This window comes from Tetrao urogallus, assembly GCF_951394365.1.
Source record: "Tetrao urogallus genome assembly, chromosome: 1".
In the NCBI taxonomy this organism is placed as follows: Eukaryota; Metazoa; Chordata; class Aves; order Galliformes; family Phasianidae; genus Tetrao; species Tetrao urogallus.
Window position 1 is genome coordinate 112153077 of NC_136813.1, and position 20792 is coordinate 112173868.

At 37.6% G+C, this 20792-nt stretch overlaps 1 long non-coding RNA gene across 1 annotated transcript in view; it reads right to left on the reverse strand.

Moving 5' to 3' along the window:
* Nucleotides 1-20792, reverse strand: part of LOC306945478 — an 82732-nt gene that overhangs the window by 14942 nt on the left and 46998 nt on the right. Inside the window, exon 2 of the long non-coding RNA XR_013792584.1 lies at nucleotides 17574-17633. This is a non-coding gene — a long non-coding RNA (uncharacterized lncRNA). The remainder of the gene's footprint in view (nucleotides 1-17573; nucleotides 17634-20792) is intronic.

The following is a 20792-nucleotide window of genomic DNA, read 5'->3' on the forward strand; positions in this document are numbered from 1 at the left end:
GCACAGTAATGAAGTTCCAAGACGACATTTTACTTACTGCCACTTCAGCTTTATTCATGTGATTCCAAGATCATGAGACAGTAACACAAGTTACTTCAGGCTTCTCTGTGTTAAGTGCGGGGTGCAATCTTTCCTTCTCTGTGCCTGCAATGATACAGCATCTGCAGGTGACACACACAGAGGCAAGCTTTTTGATTCTCCTAATGTACCTCCAGTTCTAAAGATGTGCAAGTATGAAGTGCCTATTGACAAGACAATCAGACAGACAATACCCAATGCATCACATTGCATGGCAAATAAACACGGACCACTGGTAAAGACATAGTGACAACAAAACCATCTCCCATTTAAAAAAGAATGAAACTCTCAAAAGAAAGTGCCTATTCATTCCAGATGTAAGCTACAAGGACCAAGTAACCTTGTCAAAAATACAACCTATGTTATTCCTCACCAGAAGTAATAACAGGGAATCAGATGCAAGGGCAAACTGGGTCTTTGGCCCAGGAGAATGTCTACTTTAAGGCCAACACTGATGTGGCAACAGCACTTAGGAAGGATCATAAAGTAAATGCAGCTCAGATTTATCTCCACAGCTGCACTGACCAAATGGTGGACAAAGACATTTCTTAGGTTGTCAAGGGACAAAGTACTCACTGCGATGGAGATTAATGACAAAAATCAATCTTAAAAAAAAAAAAATTTAAACTCTAAGCAGGGATTCTAGAAACTACCAGAAGTGAGTATTTTGGCAACAATCTTAGGATAAAGTTATCCTCTTCTTCCTTAAAATTACATCAAGGCACCGAGCCTCAGCTAAGCTTCAAAAGATCTGAAAGAGAGTGTATTCTTTCCTGCAGTGGCTTCAGTAAAATAAGAAACTGGATTAACTATAGGCTTTACTGGTGCCGGCCAGACCACAAACATACCAACATTCCACTGTAAGGTAAATGCTACTGTAATTTTAAAAAAGATACTGATTTTATACCCTGCACCAAAGGTGCTATAATCTGACTTTAGATTTCTTATCAACTAGGTGTTCTCACACCTACTGCAATTATTTAAGAAATAATACCTAAATGAGAAATGTAAGATCACTTTCCTGCTGGTTGTCATTTCTGCAGTTAGGATTCGTTTTGCAGCAAGACTTAACTGTTCTTTCAAGTGCACTGTACTGCTAGTTGTTGTCACAATTATTTATAACTAGGGACATCCATCTCCTACTAACCTTCTGTTCTGGCCCAAGATACAGGGAACAGTATTTGGAAGGCTAAAGTACATTTACAAGAATTTCAACTCAGTATTTTTTCAGCCCAAATCTGCCCTCTGTTTGTGACTGCAGTCCCAGGCAAGTCCAAGATGGCATCTGGTCTTCTCCTGTATGTGTTTATGTGTGTGTAAAGACACGGTTTTCTTATACAGGGTCATGTCAGCAAATAGAGATGTTCAACTATCTCAGTGCTTTTTCAAGAGACTTGCAAAGATGAGACAACTAGTTCAGCTGCTTTTTTAAATTTTATCATAAAAGCATGGTAGCTTTTTTTTTTTTTTTTTTTTAAACACCAAGAAGCCACAGAATAGTGCAGGGAACACTCAATGTCACGAAACAATCTATCCCCAGCTTGGCAATGAATTATTCTACAACCTTGAGCAAGTTACTTAACGTTCTGTGTTTCAGTTTCCCCATCTATCACATGGGGATAATGATACTTTGTATAACATCTCTAAGGTTCTTTAGAAAAATATATTTCCATTTGGAAACTTTTAAAGTGCTTTGGAAGATCTGAAAAATACTGAGAATATAAGAAAAAGTATTGCTTGAAAGGTTTATTGCCATGTGTTAATACAAGTCATACCTTTCTTATAAGCACTTAGCATTATGCTTAAGTGTTTCCATGTACTGTTTAAGTGAATCAGCTACAATTATCATACTTACAGTATGCTGAATTTGAAGATACTACCTGCTTTTAGTTTAAATTCGCAACAGGAATCTTTTTACTGACCTTGGTAAGAAATGGACAGAGCTCCATATTTCTCTGTAACGCAGACAACAATTTTTCACTTAAGGTACTGCATTCCTTAAAATACACAATAATTAGGAACATCAAAGACAAAAAGAGAGGAACATTGTGTCCTGCCTCCCCACCATTATTTTCAGCACCTACATGATACAGATGCCACAGAAGACTCACTCTTACTTTAAAGTGCAGAAAAATATACCCTGGTAAAAGACTGACTGTCATTCAAAGCTTCCTTTGAAGCTTCTTAAAAACTGCAGCTGAGCTTTACATCTGGAGATGTTCTAATGATTAGCTTTTTTTTTTTTTTTAAAAAAGCACAGAAAAGCAAATTTATTACATTTAAAACTCAACATACTTTGTAGGCTTTAGATATTTAAATAATTCTACTCCTGAAAGTTTATCCTTCTTAAATAATGTGACACTTTAAATAGGGTGTCACAGAAAAGCAGCTGGACATACACATTGTAGGTCAGATCCCAAGTCATTGATCAGTTAGTTGCATAGACAAATACTTCAAAGCAGAAGAGAGCTTTTTCCTCAACTTCATTTTACAAGTCACAGAGATCCCCAGATTAACCTACGCTGCAGATGGGACCGAGTGAGGAAACTGCCGGGCCCAAATGAGTATTTTTTTTCCCCAGACATCAATAGTTTGTGGTAGAGCTGTGAAGACAGAGCCAACCAGAACACAGAGGATGAGGTGGGATGCTCTCAGTGTTCCACAGCACAGAGTGTGGGAGAGGGTGCAAAGAGAGAACGTGACAACGCAGGTAGTGCTCCAGCTTTGAATGTCTCCAGCTCAAGTGACTAATGTGAATGTGCAGAGAGAGATAATCACTTCCAGCAGAACTTTTTACTGATTAAGTCACTACCATAAATCTCAATATGTTCCCTGCCATATTGGCAGCCTGCCCCTTTTTTATCTTTTAACTGTGGGCCAGATCCTCAGCTGGTACAAGTTGGCATCACATTTTGTTGCCTTCAGTGGAGCTAAGCCAACGGAAGCCATCTGAGCATCTGATTTTGTATTTCTGTAACAGTTAAAAAAAAAAAAAAAAGGATACAGTGGCATTAATTACTAGATATCCAGATCTCATAACCTCAAGGCAGGGGTGGAAACACTTCTTGTTTAGAGTCACCGTTCACCACAGAAAGTGAGAGAGAATCAGTTGGCACTCCAAGCTCACACTGATAGATGCTAGTAGCTATACAGCCATTTTCATTCAAGTCCACTGGTAGTCATTCCAAACACAGAATACAAGATTTCTCATTTTTCCTATCTGATTAAAATACTTCAAGTCGTTAGCCCCAAAGCACCTGGTAGCTATACTATATCCACAAAATGCCACAAGCTACTGCATCAAAAAATGCAATGATCTAACATGAAGATGGCACAGTGGGCAAGACAAAAACCCATTTCATTGAGAATTCTCAGTCCTATTGCCAGCAGTGAAGCATTCTACTACGGATTAATAGCATACCAGAAATACAAACTCTAATATTAGATTATAGCTGCAAATCTAAGTCATACAATCATAAGATCATTTAGGCTGGAAAAGACCTTAACAGATATCAAGTTCAACCATGTGTATCTATGTTTTTACTTGTAACAATTCCAAAGGAGTTCTACAGTAGTACTATTCTCCACCACAGTGTGTAGAGAAAGGCAGTAACCTTTCCAAGAGAGATAGTGACAGAATTCAAAATATTATCTTAATATTTCCATATTAGCACTTTTGTTCATTGCTTGAGTTTCACTGTGGGCACTTTTGTCTGTTTAGCTGTAGAGCTAACCAGATACATTTCTATAGTCAGTTGGAATAGGTGGCCTTCTGACATCACACTGAGAATTTTGCCTCACACACCAACACGGCCCACTTCACGATCTCCTGATGGAGTGACCATTTTTAGCTTCAGGAAAGGGAGAAACAGTGCATCAGACTCATTATGGACAACACCACTTTGGTTTTGACTACTCTTTTACAGCAGCCTGATGCTCACAGTTCATATGCTTTGTATGAAATCCATATCTACTCCATTGCACTGCAGAAATAACCTTTACAGGAATATCTGTACGCCCAAATAAAACCCACACTACACTGATGAAATACTATTTCCTACTCAAAACAAAAGAGCGTAAGTTGACATCTTAAAGACCGAGGGTAGGCTCAGACAAACATCTGCTAAAAGTAATCATCAACTGCCTCAATATTTTAGATACATCCAAATGTTCCCTAATGCAAATAGGTTATTGAAGGTTACTATCTGTGTTTTTCAGAGGGGGCAAATGAGGAATTATTCAGTGGCACTCAGTCAGTCTTGGCCTGTTTGCATTTGCATTCTTTCCTTTCCATATTCCCTCTCACATATAATTATCTCCTCAGTTCCTAAGTTATTTGCTTTAAGCACTTCATACTCCCTGGACACTCAACACTGAGATCCTACTGAACATTAAACAAGCAAACTCCCATCTTTGTCTTTAAAGAGGTAAAAGATTCTAATCTGTGATTCAGTGACATTTCTAGAAGTAAATGTACATGAAATAGCCTTTTACTGGCTGAAGCGTGTGTCTCAAAATACGAAGAGTTTGCAATGGATATAATATAACTACCTGCTATCAAGCAAAAGCTAAACCATAGGAAGATAAGCCCTTGGCTTGGCCGAGCTCAACAGGTGTTTTGCTTGAGTAAGGACAAACCAAGAGATTTGGGGATTTAGCCACAAAAGAAAATTACTGAGAAATATGAAACAAAGAAATGATAAAAACAATGAGAGAAGGAAACATAGAAGACAGTGTATGGGAGAAGGATAACAGTAAACAGGAAAATGAAAAGGGATGAATAGGAAACAGAAGCAGCAGAGGACACACTGCTTTGTAAGGCTCTTAAAGGACTGACTTCAAATTTCTCTGCTCAATACACAGTAGTATTTAACATGCCCACAGCCCAGTAGTTGAATGTACTTATAATAACAACGAAATTTTCTCCTCATTTGAAGGAGTTCCTGTAAGCTCCTTCCTTCATCCATTCCAAAATGATAGTTTTCAGCTTTCTCTTACAATCTTTCCCCCACCCATACTCATAGCATGACTCCCTCTAGCTCTCATTAAAACAGCTTGATGAGAAGGAACCTTTTTTTTTTTTCCCCTTGCTAGTAACGGAAAAAACAGTAGCAGTCTCTCTTCTCTCATTCTTAGGCCCTAGGTCAACAAGGAACTTCTTTCAGAAACTTGCTGAACTGACCCATGGAGGAGCAAAATCTGCAACTGATAATTAAGGAGTCACACAACAGCTGAATTTCCCTCAAGGTGCCTGTTTACACGCAGGGAAGATGCCAGGATACCCGTAAAATGTGCTCAGAATCTTTAAGAATCTCTCTGTGATACAGCTAGTATAGTGTGACAGTATGTAGCTGTGATACAGCTAGATACTAGTTCTGATATTACAAACGAAGGAAGCTCTGTTACTATCATTCCTGAGAGCATTGCGTAGGGAACAACTTCAGATGAAGAAAAGTAGTGATGGACTTTCTCCAGTAGTGACTTCTTTCTGAGCACATCTTTTGTGGCAGATATGATCCACATGATAAAAAAAGTTCAAAACCTATTACGTATCCAGTAGAAAATGCAAGAGAATTTTAAACAGACACACTCTGCTTAATTCAAATAAAATTAAACTGGTTGATTAAAGAATACGTCTTAAACTCACACGAAGAGTACTATCCATCTTTAAAAGTCTGACCCCCAATCTCTGCATATTATACTTGACAGAGATACATCTATGCTCCGTCATTTTCCCTTGACTCTGTCCTGGGACCCAGCTGTGAGGAAAATGGAAATTCGGATCTTGAAATACTTCATTTGGCTATTATGTAAGAAATATTATTGCTTAAATGAGATGCGTCTTTCCCTAGAATAAAAAACCTCAAAGATATCTGCCTTTTTAAAATGGATTATCTGTATCCAACTTTTACAACCATCTACAAATGTGTTTAGTCATCCTTACCACAGTGGAAAAATATAAGTAGGGAATTTCTGTGAAGAAGAAAAAAAAAAAAAAAAAAAAAAAAAAATCAGCAAAGAAACAAAGCTTCTAATTTTGACTTCAGTGGAAATTTTGCTCAAGTATGGATTCAAAAAATTTGGCCTATGCTTTGCAGATGACTGGGATTCAAGCATATTATTACTTAGATAATTGTTTTGCTAGAATCATCAAGCGCACAATTAAAAAGACCGAAGGGAATGAGCTGGACAAGAGATCAAAGAGATCAATTATTATTGTGTCCAGTGAACGTAAATTGTCCAGTGGACATCAGCTGTATGTGCAGAAGAGAGGAATTAATCAATTTTGTTTTAGGGTGGTAAGATAATAAGTAGAATAGTTTCTTTCCATCCCAAAAGCATGGTTCGCATTTATATTCTTATTTCTTATGCTAATGAAACTTTTCTAATCTTGGTTATTTATTAAAAATATTAGTTTTGAATGTTTCTCCAGGAAGCTGATAAACCCAATTTTTATTTCCATTTATAAAAAGCATGCGGCTGTTACTAACAGGCCAAATAGTAAAATCCTCACTCAGCATTTGGACCATCCACTGGTACAGATGCAGTGGGACCAAGATTTCCCCCTGAGATCAAAATAAGTCTGTAGAAATCCGGCCAGGAAACCTGATAATGAAAAGACATATGCAGACTAGGTAGCCTTGTAACTTTCACATCTCAAGTCTGTTTCCTTTTTTCCTCTCCACTGAGTCTTCTTTTCTCCCTTTGAAAAAATGTGGAAGGGAAACAGGAAAAAAAAAAAAAATAAGCAACAACTCATCACAGAATTGTTCTGAATCTTCCCAATGAAGCAGACAGAAAATGGCTCCTCAAAAGCGAATCCCAGCTGAAAGCTTCATGCATTCCCATAGTTTTGAATAAGAGATGCAGATATTCCTTGAGCTGAAACAACCCAGCCTCTAAAACTTCTGTTCGCTCTAGCAAATTGTTCTTCCTTTAGCCTTTGATTTTTCTATGTAGTAATGATTTGACACTACTGCTCACAGGGTACTCCTTGTATTTACTGTCTGTCATGACAAACTTACATCTGTACACACCACTACAGAGCACGGCTACATAAATCCACAGCCCTAAGATGAAATTCTGATACATTTTTGAAACCTATTCTGTCAAAACTCAGTGAAACTGCTGAAAGGATAAGATACCATCGGCACATGCCACAGCTGGCTATCTAGAGCTATAGAGGAAGAATAAGGGTTACCAGAGCAGGAAAATATTGTTAATTACTCAGTGTTGTTTCTTGAAGCATAATACCAGTATTCAGAAAGCGCACATTCCTACATGCACAGCTCATTAATATTACAGGGAATAAATCTTTCTAGAAGAAACCAAAAAGAGAAAAGGAAACAAAGAAAAAGTAAAACCAACTAAAATAAGGTACTCACTGTGTAGTAGCTACAGATCTTCAGCTAGTAAATTAACTTATCTCACTTCTTTCAGTAAAACTACAAACATCACAGATATTAGATTTCTTCTCTGGTGTGCCCAGTGATGCAAGTTCATAAAAAGCTAAAGGATAATAGATGCCAATAATAATTTTGTGTTAAAATATCCACTTGGGAATGCTAGTGTAATGACAAAATTCCCACTTTGAGTCTGAAACACTGGCATTCTTAGGTTTTTCCCTGTACACGGGGCTTAGGCATTGGCTCATAAAATTAGGTCTGTACTCCCATTATTCTGTCATGAACTAACCCAGACTTTTATTCTGAAACAACCTGAGCAGAAAGTATTCTGGACAGATACAGTAGGAAAATAGAAGATACCCCACCAATAGCAATCATGTAATTATGTATTCAAACATAAAGTGTTTACGGGATTAGACAGTAGCAGCAGTGACATGACAGCACATCGTATGGCCACATCCTGGAAGCCTCTCTCATTCTGTATAATCCCAGATAAATGCGTTCAGCCATTTGCAGGGTTGAAAAGTGCAGAAGATGATGAAATTTGGAAAGAAAGATCAAAAACATGAAGTGGTGTGACTCATTTAAAATTCTACAGAAAAATAAACAAATTCATAAATAAAATTGTTTCTAACTCTTTATCTTGGCTGTAAGACACATGATCCCTTTCCTGAGAATAAATATGCCAAAGCAGAGGCAGCTCCTCCCTTGACATTTTATTTTATTTCTCTAATTGTCTCAATATACCAAATCAATTGCATTTGAAAATATAGCTATTAAAACATAACTCGACCATCTTCGGAGCCTTTGTTTGTCAACTGCATCAAACAACAATTCTGCAGACAAGAAATCAGACTGTATTTTCACAATAATTGCAAGTCATTTCTAGGAAAAAGAGGTAGCAACAATACCCAAGGAAATAAAATAACACACTTTTGTGCTTTCCCATCAAACTTGATAGTGGTATGGGTTTAAATCAGTCAGAGGCAGCTACGCATGAGAGATTGCACTCCGCAGGCTCTATCAGTCAGAAGTCAAGGATACACGTCCATGATTTATCATACTTTTCATGGTAATTAGCTAGAGTGCCATTTTGCTTCCAGTAGCATCACTCAACTTTCTTTTTTTAATTTGGTCTTTTTTCTGCAAATGAATTTACATATTTCTCAGTCTCTCATCCCCTACTATGTTTTATTTATGAATATAGGCCTTCCTGATGGTAACTTTAATGTGAAGAAGGTAGTAATTAGCGTACCTATCTGCTAAGTTAATCCCTTTTCCACAATGTCTGCAGAGAAGTTTAAGGTAAGTAACAGTTTACAGTCAATATTAGGTTTAATTATGTTTAATGAGGATAACTGTCTCTGTTTACTAAGTGCACCTAGGTGTGCAGCCCCTATATGAGTTTTTCTCCCAGCCTCATTCTACACTGCTAATAGTGCCACTGTGCACTGTGTGTGCAGTGCTTTAGTGCATGAAAGTGCTCCAGGAGAGCCAAGCAAGTGAGGCACCTGTTTCAACACAGATTCAGTGCAAGTAGAACAGTCTCGAAACAATAGCAGTTGTGTTAGGAGAAAGTTCTACCATCTGGTATTTTAGTGTACGCAGTATATTAGATAGAAAAAAAAAAAAAAAAAGACATTCCCTAAGCCCCTCCTCTTAGCTAAAAATGTTAAATAAAAAAAAAAACAAACACTTGTTCCCAGTTTGAGATCATCCCCAGGAGTGATTACATTTGTTTAGCGCATCTAAAGCTGCATTAACAAATAACGCTTTAAAGGAAGTTAAGCAAAACAATGAAGACTTCTCATCTCACTTGTATTTAACAAGCAGGTATTTTCCAGAACTATAAAGATTCAAGAGACAACAGGAGACTGCGCCAACATCATGCCACATCTTCATGCTAGAAGAACATCAAAAACAAAACTTCAGATCCAAACACTGCTAGGCTCCTGCTGCTCCGTTTTTCATTTCTGTGTCATGCTGATAATTGAGCCTGTAACTTCCTACAAGGATAATCCAGATTTTAGTTTACTTCATTACTTTTTGCTGTAGCATTTTCCTTTGTGATTTCATGTATTATCCCTTGGGAAATTCATGTGATGGGAAGTTTTTTATACATATTTATAACAACCTACGAAAACTGCACCTTCCTAAATCTTCAATTCCCTAGGATTAATGAATTTGTGTGCTTTTTTGTGTGTACATGAAGGACTAACCATACAGGAGAAATGTCTAAAAAATTTTTAAAAAGCAGTTTGATTTCCAGTGAGAAACAGAGCTAGAACACACAGAAATTGTTCTGTAAATGGAAAGGTTAGTTCTTTTGATTTTTTTCCAAAGCAGTAAGAAGCAACTCTTGCATTCTGTTCATATCAGAGAAATGTGAAGTTTACTGAGACATAGCTTAGGGGAGTTGCTCTTTCTTGGTTTTTGTTTTTTTCTTTTTGGCCTAGTGAGCACTCTGCACGAGTCCACACATTCCCTCCTTATTTTTGCCACTGGCAAAACTTCAGGAAAAAAAATCTCCAGCTAGAAAATCATTTAAAAAAAAAAAAAAAAAAGGGGGGGGGGGGGAACCTTCAGCTAAATCACATCCCTTGATTTTAAAAAACACCCAAATTATTTGAATGTCACAGTATTAGTAACTGAAGTATGATTTTATCCAAAGGCAAAATTCTGATTCAGGAAGCTAAATCCAGATCAACATGCTGAGTGTAGAGATTTCAAAACCTAAGTTCAGGTCTCTTTGGTAAGGCTTACATGTATTAATTCTACAGTGGGCCAAAATATAACCTCAGCACTGATGTTACTCAACATTCAGAATAAGGATTTTAACAGAAAAAAAAAAAAAAAAAATGAGATCTTGTAACTGAGGTCTTTCCCTCTCAATGTGTTCCAGAAAAAATGTGATATAAACATTTAAACACAAGCCTAACCACACTGCAAAAGTAATAGCTACATATCAGAAAAGCAAAGATATCTGCTTTCAAATAACAGTATATTCTTCTCTTTGCCATTTAAGACAGATATTCAGATAAACAAGGGCTGCACTATGAGATGAAAACTATTTACATGCACACATTTTTCAGAGAATTGAGGGTTTCTATCAAAGAAAAGAACAAAAGTAGGAAGGGTCATTTTACCATAAGTATAAAATCTAGCAGGTAGATTAACTTCATGAGTTAAAAAAACAACAGAACTAAGGATCTGGAAAATTTAAGCAATTAGATTTCAAGCATGTGCTATGAAAAAAATTAGCCAGAGAGCACAAATGTATTTAATGCAAGTTGTCAATGCCATGAAAGCATTCATGTTCAAGTTCATGTTGCTTCTCACCTACCACTGAGTTTCAGTTAATGTAATAAACAAAGTTTGGGTAAGTGAGCCTACTTTACACTAAAGTCCTAGAATTAGAGACAAAAGGCTTACTTGCAAGCCACTAATGTTCAGTGTACATACAAGTGTATCTGTTGCCTCAAAACTCAATAGGGAGATCTCCAAACCATAGGAAGCAGATATCCAGAGAAAGATGGATGTGTGCATTATTACAAAAACCTGTGCAGCTCCCTTTCCCAAACACCTGGCTGGATAAAGCTCCACACACTTTCCTGAAGAACCATGGAGGGAGATGAGATTACTTACATGGTGGGTCATGTCATCCCCCTCCCCCCAAGATCTACAAAGACTCAGTCACCTCCAAATGATTTCAAGAATCTCTGGTTCTCTGTCCCAACAGAGATGAAGACACTCTCCCTTGAAGACCAGTGATATAAATGAGTTTCTCTGTTCCTGGTTGAGTTTGGCAGCCTCCAGAGTCTCCAGGTACTTAAGTATGTACTTAAGGTACATACTGAAATGACTCACTTCTAGTTCACATGTCAGGCAAGCACTCAGGATTCAAAGACTGCGTTTTAACCACCTACCAATCAAATCATTAGAACATAACTAACAAGAAATCTCTTATAAATGGGTACTGAAATCTTGGGACAATGCCATCTCATAAAGAACATCTGCATATGCCTATAAACATCACTGTAAGCATTTTAATTTGGAGTACAGAAAATGTTTTTGGTCCATTCTGCAAATGACCACAATTCAGATTACTAAAAAGTCAAATGAATATTCCCAATGAGTTGAAAGTGTTCCATGAGTGAGTAGCAATGTTTCTTGATTGTTTTCTTCAATATTGATTTTTTGCAGAAAAAAACCCCACAATTTCCACCTTCTTGTCTCTCAAAAAAGACACTGCCTATCTGTGTAAATTCTTTCTGCCATCCTGAAGACAAGCCTTCTGAAGACAAAGGGACCTGTATGATCCCAAAAATCCTATCAATATTAATAAGAACGATACAGGTTTGACTGAAAACAACCAGTGGGAATGGGCTCAGAGCTGTTTTTCAGAGTCAGAATTGTCTGTTATCATCTATTTGGCAGTAAGATGTGCTTGCTGCTGCCATGTAAACGATCCAGCTCACACTATGTTCATGTCTTGCAGTCTCATTTTGTTGTCTGCCATTTAATTTGCTGGTAAAGGAAGAAGAGGGGTTTGGTTCACACTGCTGATAATACTGAACTACTCAGTAATGCTGCTGCTCTGCTATTGATAGTATTGCCTAGCTTGCATAGTCTCCTCTAGACAGTTTGCAAACTTGAACAAGGCACACAAGAAAGTTTTTCAGTGGCCCCACCATAGAGTCACCATACAAACATTCGAATCAGCTCTCACAAACATATGTCTATTTATAGAAAGAAGGGGTAGGGACAAAAAGGAGATCCTGAGACAGAGGAGAGAGTGAAAGGGAGGATGAAAAAGAAAGGCAAAGAAGGGAAGAAGATTAAAAAGGATTACAGCGTACTACTTAGTGAAAGATATACCTATGGAACTTTGTGAGACAGTAACATTTTGAAGAGGAAATCTTGTACCACCAGATAGATTTACCACTCACTGCCTTTTACAATTCATCTCTCATCAACCCAAATCACTGAAGAACAAGAGTTTTAACACCCTGCAATTTTTCACTCATATAGCACTAAATGAGGACATGTTCTGTTAGTATGCCAATTAGATACACTGCAAAATGTATCAGTGTATCCAAAATAAAACATTCTCTCCTATTATTTTTGTATAGAATAATATACACGCTGACCTTGCATTGTTAGTTTTACCACAATATCTGCTGTGAAACATAGTGCATATACATGCAGGTAAACAAATACACACACACACCACTGAATTGTGTTGACAGCAGGACTGTTGAAACCCACATCTTCTGGGCAGCAATCAGCTATGAAGGAACAGGAAAGCTAGTGTAATGATTAACTAGCCCAGTGGGCTATTATTCATGGCAGGTATAGCAGCAGCAGTGCAGTCTGTGATGCTGCTCTCTTCTCTCCTTCTGGAATGCTGTTGGATTCCTGGAATCAAACTCAGCACAGGAAAGAAAATACAACAGCTACTCTAATGCCAACATAAGAAACTAGATGAATTCCCCCTCCTGGACTTCACATTTAAGGAAGAAACTTGCAAGAGGAAAAAATCTTCTGTTAAGCTTGATGTTGAATGAACATGACAAATACCACTGTTTATCAAATATGCACGCATAATTTTTGGTAAGGCTAATAAGGTTATTGGTATCAGCTATAGGCAATTATTTTCTATACAGCATGAAGTAAACAACTTTAATGGCAACTGGCAAGTATCAGTGTTGTTAAAAGCAGTCATGGTATTAATACTGGATCAGATGGTTAAAGGGCATCCATCTAGTTGAAAGACTAAACCATCAGAATCCCTGTAGCCAATCAGGGGGAAAAAAAAAATAAATCAGAATCATCACAGCTGTTCCCCCTCCATTCCTCTCCCTTGCAGCCCTCCAGAAATTCTTTCAGAATTCTGCTATATCTTACAAATTCTTCTCAAGCAGTCCATCAAAGGTGAACATATAATACCCACTGTATTTCACTGACTGGTACCTCACTCAGCATTTCACATTAATACATTACCTCATGTTATCAGCTTTTGGAAACCAAATTCAGTCTTTTCTACCTATCAACAACAAAATCTCTTCAGCCATGGCAGAAAACAAAATCAAAGTTTGAGCTTCAGTTTTTATTTCCAACAAGAGCATTTACTGCTTATTTAAGACCTTGAAAGAAAGTATTTAACAAACAAACAAAAACGCAAAATCTTTCTTTCAATAAACTCACTTCCCCCTGAAAGGCTTTGCACTGTGTATGGATTTTTCATTCACTTTAATTATTTTCAAGTGCCTCTGCTCAAGTCAGTAAGAATTAAGTATCCACAACATCAATGTAGGTCCTAGTGCTAGATGTTATAAACAAAGCGTTCTTCAGTGGCCTAAATCTGCATAAGTAGGAAGTCTTGAGAATTTGGAAAGTCCTTTTCCACAAGGAGTACTTCTGGGGACCCCATGACCTATGGGAATCAGTTCTCCAAGGATATGTTATGGTGCTTACACCACATAGATAGCTCATCTCCCTAATCACAAACACATGTAAATCCTTCCTTCTATCTTGTACTAAAACAAGAATGTTGCTAGTATTTCAATGAAGAAAGCTAAATCTCACCTGTAAGTGGCTGGTGCCAATCACAGCGACTGACAAGACATTTTCACCATCACTGAATCATGGAAAATCTTGAATTGGAAGAGACACACAAGGATCACCGAATCCAACTCCTGGCCCTGCTCAGCACCAGCCCAAATCCAAACTCCATGTCTGAGAGCAGTGTCCAAACACTCCTTGAACTCCGGCACTTGGGACTGTGCCCACAGTCCTGGGCAGGCTGTTCCATGCCCAGCGCCCTCTGGTGCAGGCCCTGTCCCCCACCCCCAGTTCCCTTCCCCCGACGCAGCTCCATGCAGTTCCCTCGGGCCCTGTCGCTGTCACACAGAGCAGAGCTCAGTGCTGCTCCCTGTGAGGAGCTGCAGCCGCCATCAGGCCTCCCCTCAGCTCCTCTGCTCTGGGCTGAGCACACCACAGGATATCAGACACTCCTCACACCTCGTCCCCCAGACCCTTCACCACCCTCAGACCCTCCCTAGGGAATCCCTTGTACTTTTACGTCCATCTTATACAGTGGTGCTCATAACACCACAGTGAGGTGAGGCCTCGCCGATGCAGACCAGAGTGGGAAATACATGAGGATTTAGTCAGGCACAGTAGCCAAACAAACTCAATTAGGCACTTCATCAAAAGCAAATTGTAATCTTTCATAATCTCAGCAGTCACCTCTCTTTCTCTCACATGCAACCACATACACTCAAACTATAACGAAGGACAAAAACTTTTGCATTCCTGTTAAGTGTTTACAGCCCAGATATCTTTCTGGTTAATAAATATACATCATTAGTTCAACAAAAAGAAGAAAACAAGCTCTAAGTAAAAGCCCCTGGCAAACTTCAGATGGAAGAGCTCAGATGCATTTATGTGCAGACATTCACAGGAGGAAGAAGAGGAACTAAGGCTGAGGAAAACACACAGGATTCAGCTATTATCTCATCATAAGCTATGGACTTTGACTTGAACTAAGACTCCAAAAATAAATACAATTAACATTTAAATCCCAAGCTGTATTTTCAGTGGTACCCTTCCTCCTATGATTATATACAAGCTCAAAAACAAAACCCCAGCTAACATCTACAGCTTTAAGCAACTTCAGCCCTCAGCCCCAAGGAACAGCTATCACCCAAACTTTCCACTGTATCCACAGGCTTCTACTGTCACATTCTGAATTAAGAACACAATAAAACTGAAGATGCAATAAAACTAAAATCAAAGAGAGAAGTAACAGACAAAAACGAAGGTATGGAAGGTGTGATACAGGCATCTGGAAAACCAGGAAATATCACCTCTGGTAAATCTCATTTTTAAGTCTCCTCACTTTCACTATGCATTCCTGTTTGTAGTGCATACTTTCACATAGATTTATAGCTCCTCTGCACTGTTGCCCATAGTTACATCCCACACTTACAGGTAAACCTGCAACTCTCTTACTCCAGAAGGGAAGGAAATCAACAGTATGAAGTATGAAAACAATTCTGCACTTACTGACCTGCACTTGGTTATATCTTCAGAATAGTTGCTTTAATATACAAGTTGTTGTTGAAGTTTGATTTAAAAAATCCCTGTCAGTTTCGACATTCAGGTGAAAGTATTGCTGCTGGCTCCAGAATAATTTGCATATCTTATCACTAAGTAAAATGTCTGAGGTGCGTACCAATCTGATGAAATTATAAACAAGAGTCCACAGAAGCACACGTCTTCCTGTTTGATTTCTCTCCTCTTCACTCCTCCATAATAAATTGTAAGATCATCTCATTCTAGATGGAGGTTTAACTGTGCATGTAAAAAGGAAAATGAAAGCAGCCTATTCTTCTTCACACTTTACAGCTGAGAACCTGACAAAATTGTGGATTTTGTGAACAAGCAGAAAAGCTTAGTTCGTTACAATCTACTTTGTCTTTAACTGCCACACAAATGGTAGAAAATCCAATATGTTTTTATATATCTTTAACAACTTTTCCACATTCAACACAAACTAATACATAAAACTACATCTCTTTTACTGCTATGACTAATATACATACTTAGCTTTATGTCCTGCAATTAATCTCATCTACTTCAATAAGATTATTCATAATGCTGTAAGTGAAATACATGTGTAAATCCTTGCAGAGTCACGGCCTGAATTGTCAACAGCATTACATGGAACAATTAAATGCCCATGCCCAGAATGGCTCTTCAGAAAGATTAGAAGAAATCTTTAGGCGTAAGAGGTAACAAAATCTACTCCAGGGAGAGGCTATGAGAGGAAGAGTATTCAGGGGATTGTCCTCCCTTGGGGAATTCACCCATCACCAAATTATTCCTGTAACACTATATTCACCTTTTTCATTGACTACTTATCACCTTCTCTCACCACTCCTTTCTCACTCTCCATCACATCTCGCTACAGCTGCTTTGTGCCAAAAGACACAGGATAGACATTTTTATTCTTTTGTGCAGTAACAGGGTTAGAGAACAGTCTGATCCTCATTTTGACTAGCTCAGTAATAAACAGTTCACATGCTAATTTTAACTGAGCTGGATGCACGGTTGAACAAATGCACCATCTCTCCTTCTTAACTTATTATTGAATTGTTCACATGCTAGTCTCTCAACCCTCTCAGTGCAGATTACTTGCATACTTTATATGTATACTTTATGGACAATCTTTAATCTGTACTTTCTTTGAGTTCACTACAAGCTGCTGCTGCTGAAAACAAATACTAATACCTAAACTGTTTAGTTACACCTACTGACAAGTAGCTTACCACCTAGTTTGCTCTGTAAATATTCAGAAGTTCCACACAAAGTTACTCTGTACATTATTTAGTGTTTGACTGAAAATCACGGCTTCAACACACACTTCTGCTCAACAAAGTCAATCCCTTAAAAGTTCAAATGAGTATTTGTCACAAACATTTCACCTCTACTAATGAACTGCATGAACAAATGATAGAAAATGCAAAGCTGTATTATGCTTAGCAGTTAACATTTTAATAAGGAGGAGATTAGCAATTTTTAATACCTCCAGTGCTTTGTTATATACAGTAGCACAATAACTGAATATTTTAATTGCTAATTATTTAGACCTCATTCAGTTCTCAGTCAGGCAAAACTCCCATTGAGGGATTCTTGCCTGAGAAAAGAGCTACAGGATTTGTCTTACTTTAATTTGAAAAAACTTCATATATCATAAAAACTATCAAGTTATAGCGAGACAAAAATCATTAAATCCTTAGCAATATTAAACTCTACTGAAAGTCCCACTGACTCCCAACGCCAATGTTTTTATATTAAGTAAAACAGATAATTGCAGTTTACCAATTGTTACTTACCTGCATAATTTAGGCCCAGATATGCTGGTGCACTTAACGAGATCTAATAATATTTTGAGTCTTGTTATTGTACCCCTGCTTTTTTCCTAGGGGAAATCTCAGTTCAAATGTGATAGGGAAATAGCATTTCCAAACAGTTACACTATCAACATCATCAAAACCCCCAAAAAGTAGCATTTAATTTTACCTTTTGACTTCAGACTCCAAAAGGGTTAAGAGCAGCTCTCAACAATTCTTTTTTATGCTGCTGTAAAAAAAAAAAAAAAAAAAACAAACTTACTAAAGCTTATGTTTTGAGATTTGCACACAAAACATCTTGAGTTTTCATAACAGTCAAATAACTAGGAGTCAGCAGGGGAAGTGAGCAGAATACTGTATATATATATGTGTGTGTATATATATATATATACACACAGTATTCTGTATATAAACATACAACTACCTGAAGGAAACAAAGCAGTCTTACACATTCACATTCAGCACACAGGTGACAAACAAATACGCTAAATGTGCTAGCACACAACATGACACATTCTGTGCATAGTTGAGAGAAAACTTATACAACTGAACACCAAACCAGTAGGTACCAACTCATATGACTTCATGCTTAAAAGAAAACATTTATTTTTTCCATTACAAGTAGTTTTATTCCAGCTAGGGATAAAAACAAATGGGTGCCACAACCAAAGTTTTGCTACTTGTTTTTAATCTTCAAATGCATCTGTGGAAAAAGTTACAAGTAAATACTCCAAAAGTTCAAGAGTTTAAAGTGGTTCTTTAATTTTTCTTTAAAAAATGTGTAAGATATCCTTCCATCTGTCATAGCTATAATTGGCTTTAGTGACTAAAATGATCAGAAAATCTCTGTATAGACTGCTTTCCGAGAAAGAATTAAAAACAGACTTTAGTACTATACAACAGAAGTTGACAAAGTGTTCAGAACTGGATACCAAACAGGAGTATTCTGATGTCAGAAATTAGACTTGGGCACTCTACTTCCACCAGTTCAAAATAAGGTCTAGGGATCTAACCAGCATAATTTCCAAATCCTGTTATGAGAGGTTCACTCAGATTACAATTCCCAAGCCCAGTCCAGCCAGGCTTTGTGCTTTCTCACAGGAGCAGCAAGATCTATTCATCACCCCCAAGTACTGAACTTCCATCTAGGAACCCATGGCCAACCTAATTACCAGCTCAACCATGGCAGAAATGGGCTAACTAAGCTTACTGGTATTCCGTAATCTTCCTCTGGTGAGGGGTTTTCAAAGCTACACACAGAGAGACATTTTAGTCACTGAGATTTTGACCCCTTTGTCACACCACAGAACTGAATCAACAGCAATTATTTGCCATAAGCTTGTTTCCCCAGATCTCAGATGATTTGCTGTATTAATGGACCTGCTAAAAGTAAAATGCTACAGAAAAGAACTGCTCTTTGAAGCAACCTAGTTTATAAGGAAGGAAAGGATGCAATGCATTGCTTACTCAAGGTAAAGACACTGCAATGACAGCAGGCCTTCCAGTTCATCATTTCCAGGCCTGACTTCCAACCTCTCTCTTGCTACTACAGAGGTGCTTCTGTTTCCTTCCTGCCTACACACTCCCAACTTTGCATATCTGCAGCCTTCCCTTTGTTTTCTGGGAGCTTTCTACCTCCAATCATAACCAACAAACCATGCCCTAACTTCATCACTTGAAGACACTTCCCCAGCCTACATGGGTCAGTCATCAGCATCCGCTGTTGTATGGAGTCTTTCACTGTTTTCAGGGAAGATTTATTTTGCTCAAACTAAGGCTGTATAGCATGTGCTTTAGCTTTCATAAGGTCCATCACTGCCTGAACAGACACACTGGATGGCAGCTGGTAGCACTTTCTAACATCACACAACTGCAATCTCTAATCATCTGACAGTTCTGCACTGACAATGAATAAAGCAAAACAGAAGGCCTAAAATATTGAGTAATGAGATCAGATTTTGACCTTTAGATGCTGCTAGATGTATTGCACAAGTGTGTATGGTTTAAGTGATACAGGTGATAGCAGGAAACTGCGCTGCTTGCTTTGTTGTCTAAGTCATCTAACAAAGAAAGCGCTCTGTACCGGTTGGCAAACTATGTGCTGCAGTGAGAGATGACTTGAATCTCTCTACAGTATGCTGGGTGAGCCCAGGAAGAGTGCATTATGCTGGGGAATTCAAAATAAATGAAAAGCAGGAAAAAGCATAGGAAAATTGATCACGAGGGGAAGGAAAATCTTCTCTATTTAAAACTCATTGATTAGTTGGGCCTGCAGCGATACTTAGATGTTATCTCCTCAATCTCTATGAAATCAGAAGTCTCAGGTCTTCTCTGGTCTACAGCGATTTCAAATTTCGTACAGCCATGACAAACACCTATCCTTTTCTTAGTTAAAATTCTTGCTACAAAATGCTACACAGAAGTCAGTGTAACTGTTATCTTGATGTATGTTATCTTGATTTTCACTATTTTTAATTAATCCTTTCCAAATTTCTGTAAGTCTGAGTTTAGTAAGTGATAACATTTCTGCCACATAGTTTTTAAAACTACTTTTATATGAGATTTAAGTTCATCAAGACTTACACTTGCGGTAGTTATTTGTTGGACTAACATGCTAACAGAGCATATCATATCTAAAATTACAAGCTGTTCCTTTTGTTTTAAATTCCAATCTCCATGTTTACATTTAATGGTTTCAGTTGGAGCAACAGCTTATTGGCGACTCAAATTATTTCAGATAATACCCTCTAAATCTGACATTGTGAAAAACTATGCACACAGTTCAGGAAATAAACTTCAGTTCCACTGGAAATATAAGCCTTATGTATAAAGCAAAAGTGAATATTCTGCAGCACGAGCTTAGGACGGTCTTACTGGCCTCAAGGTCACAAAATATATCACAATCCTCAGTCTTGAGATAGTTTTCTAAAAAAAAAAAAATGTGTTTTCAGGGATGAAGTATATTAGTAAGAGATCTACCATAAAGATAAGAAACAAATGTACAACATAAACAGTTCTGAATTAGAAATGCTTCTTCCACTATGCCAGCTGCTTCTACAGTATCAACAGTAATAAATGCTAACAGGAAAGAACCATGTATACTCGTCCATTTCTTTATGATAATACCATATAAGGAGCATGGCCTTTTGACTTTGCTGTGAATGAAAAAAAAAAAATCTATTCAGTGAATTATCAACAAATTAAGTAAAACTAAGATAAATACATTCCATTCAATAATATGTAAAGAATGCATAAATTTTATTTACATTTCTCTTGCTTATTGAGCTTTTGCCAAAGGGATAGAAGATATTATAGGATAACAATCACACAAGAATCTTCTCTTTTTAAGGCTGAATGTTACTGTTTGTACATAGAAAGAATAAGATAA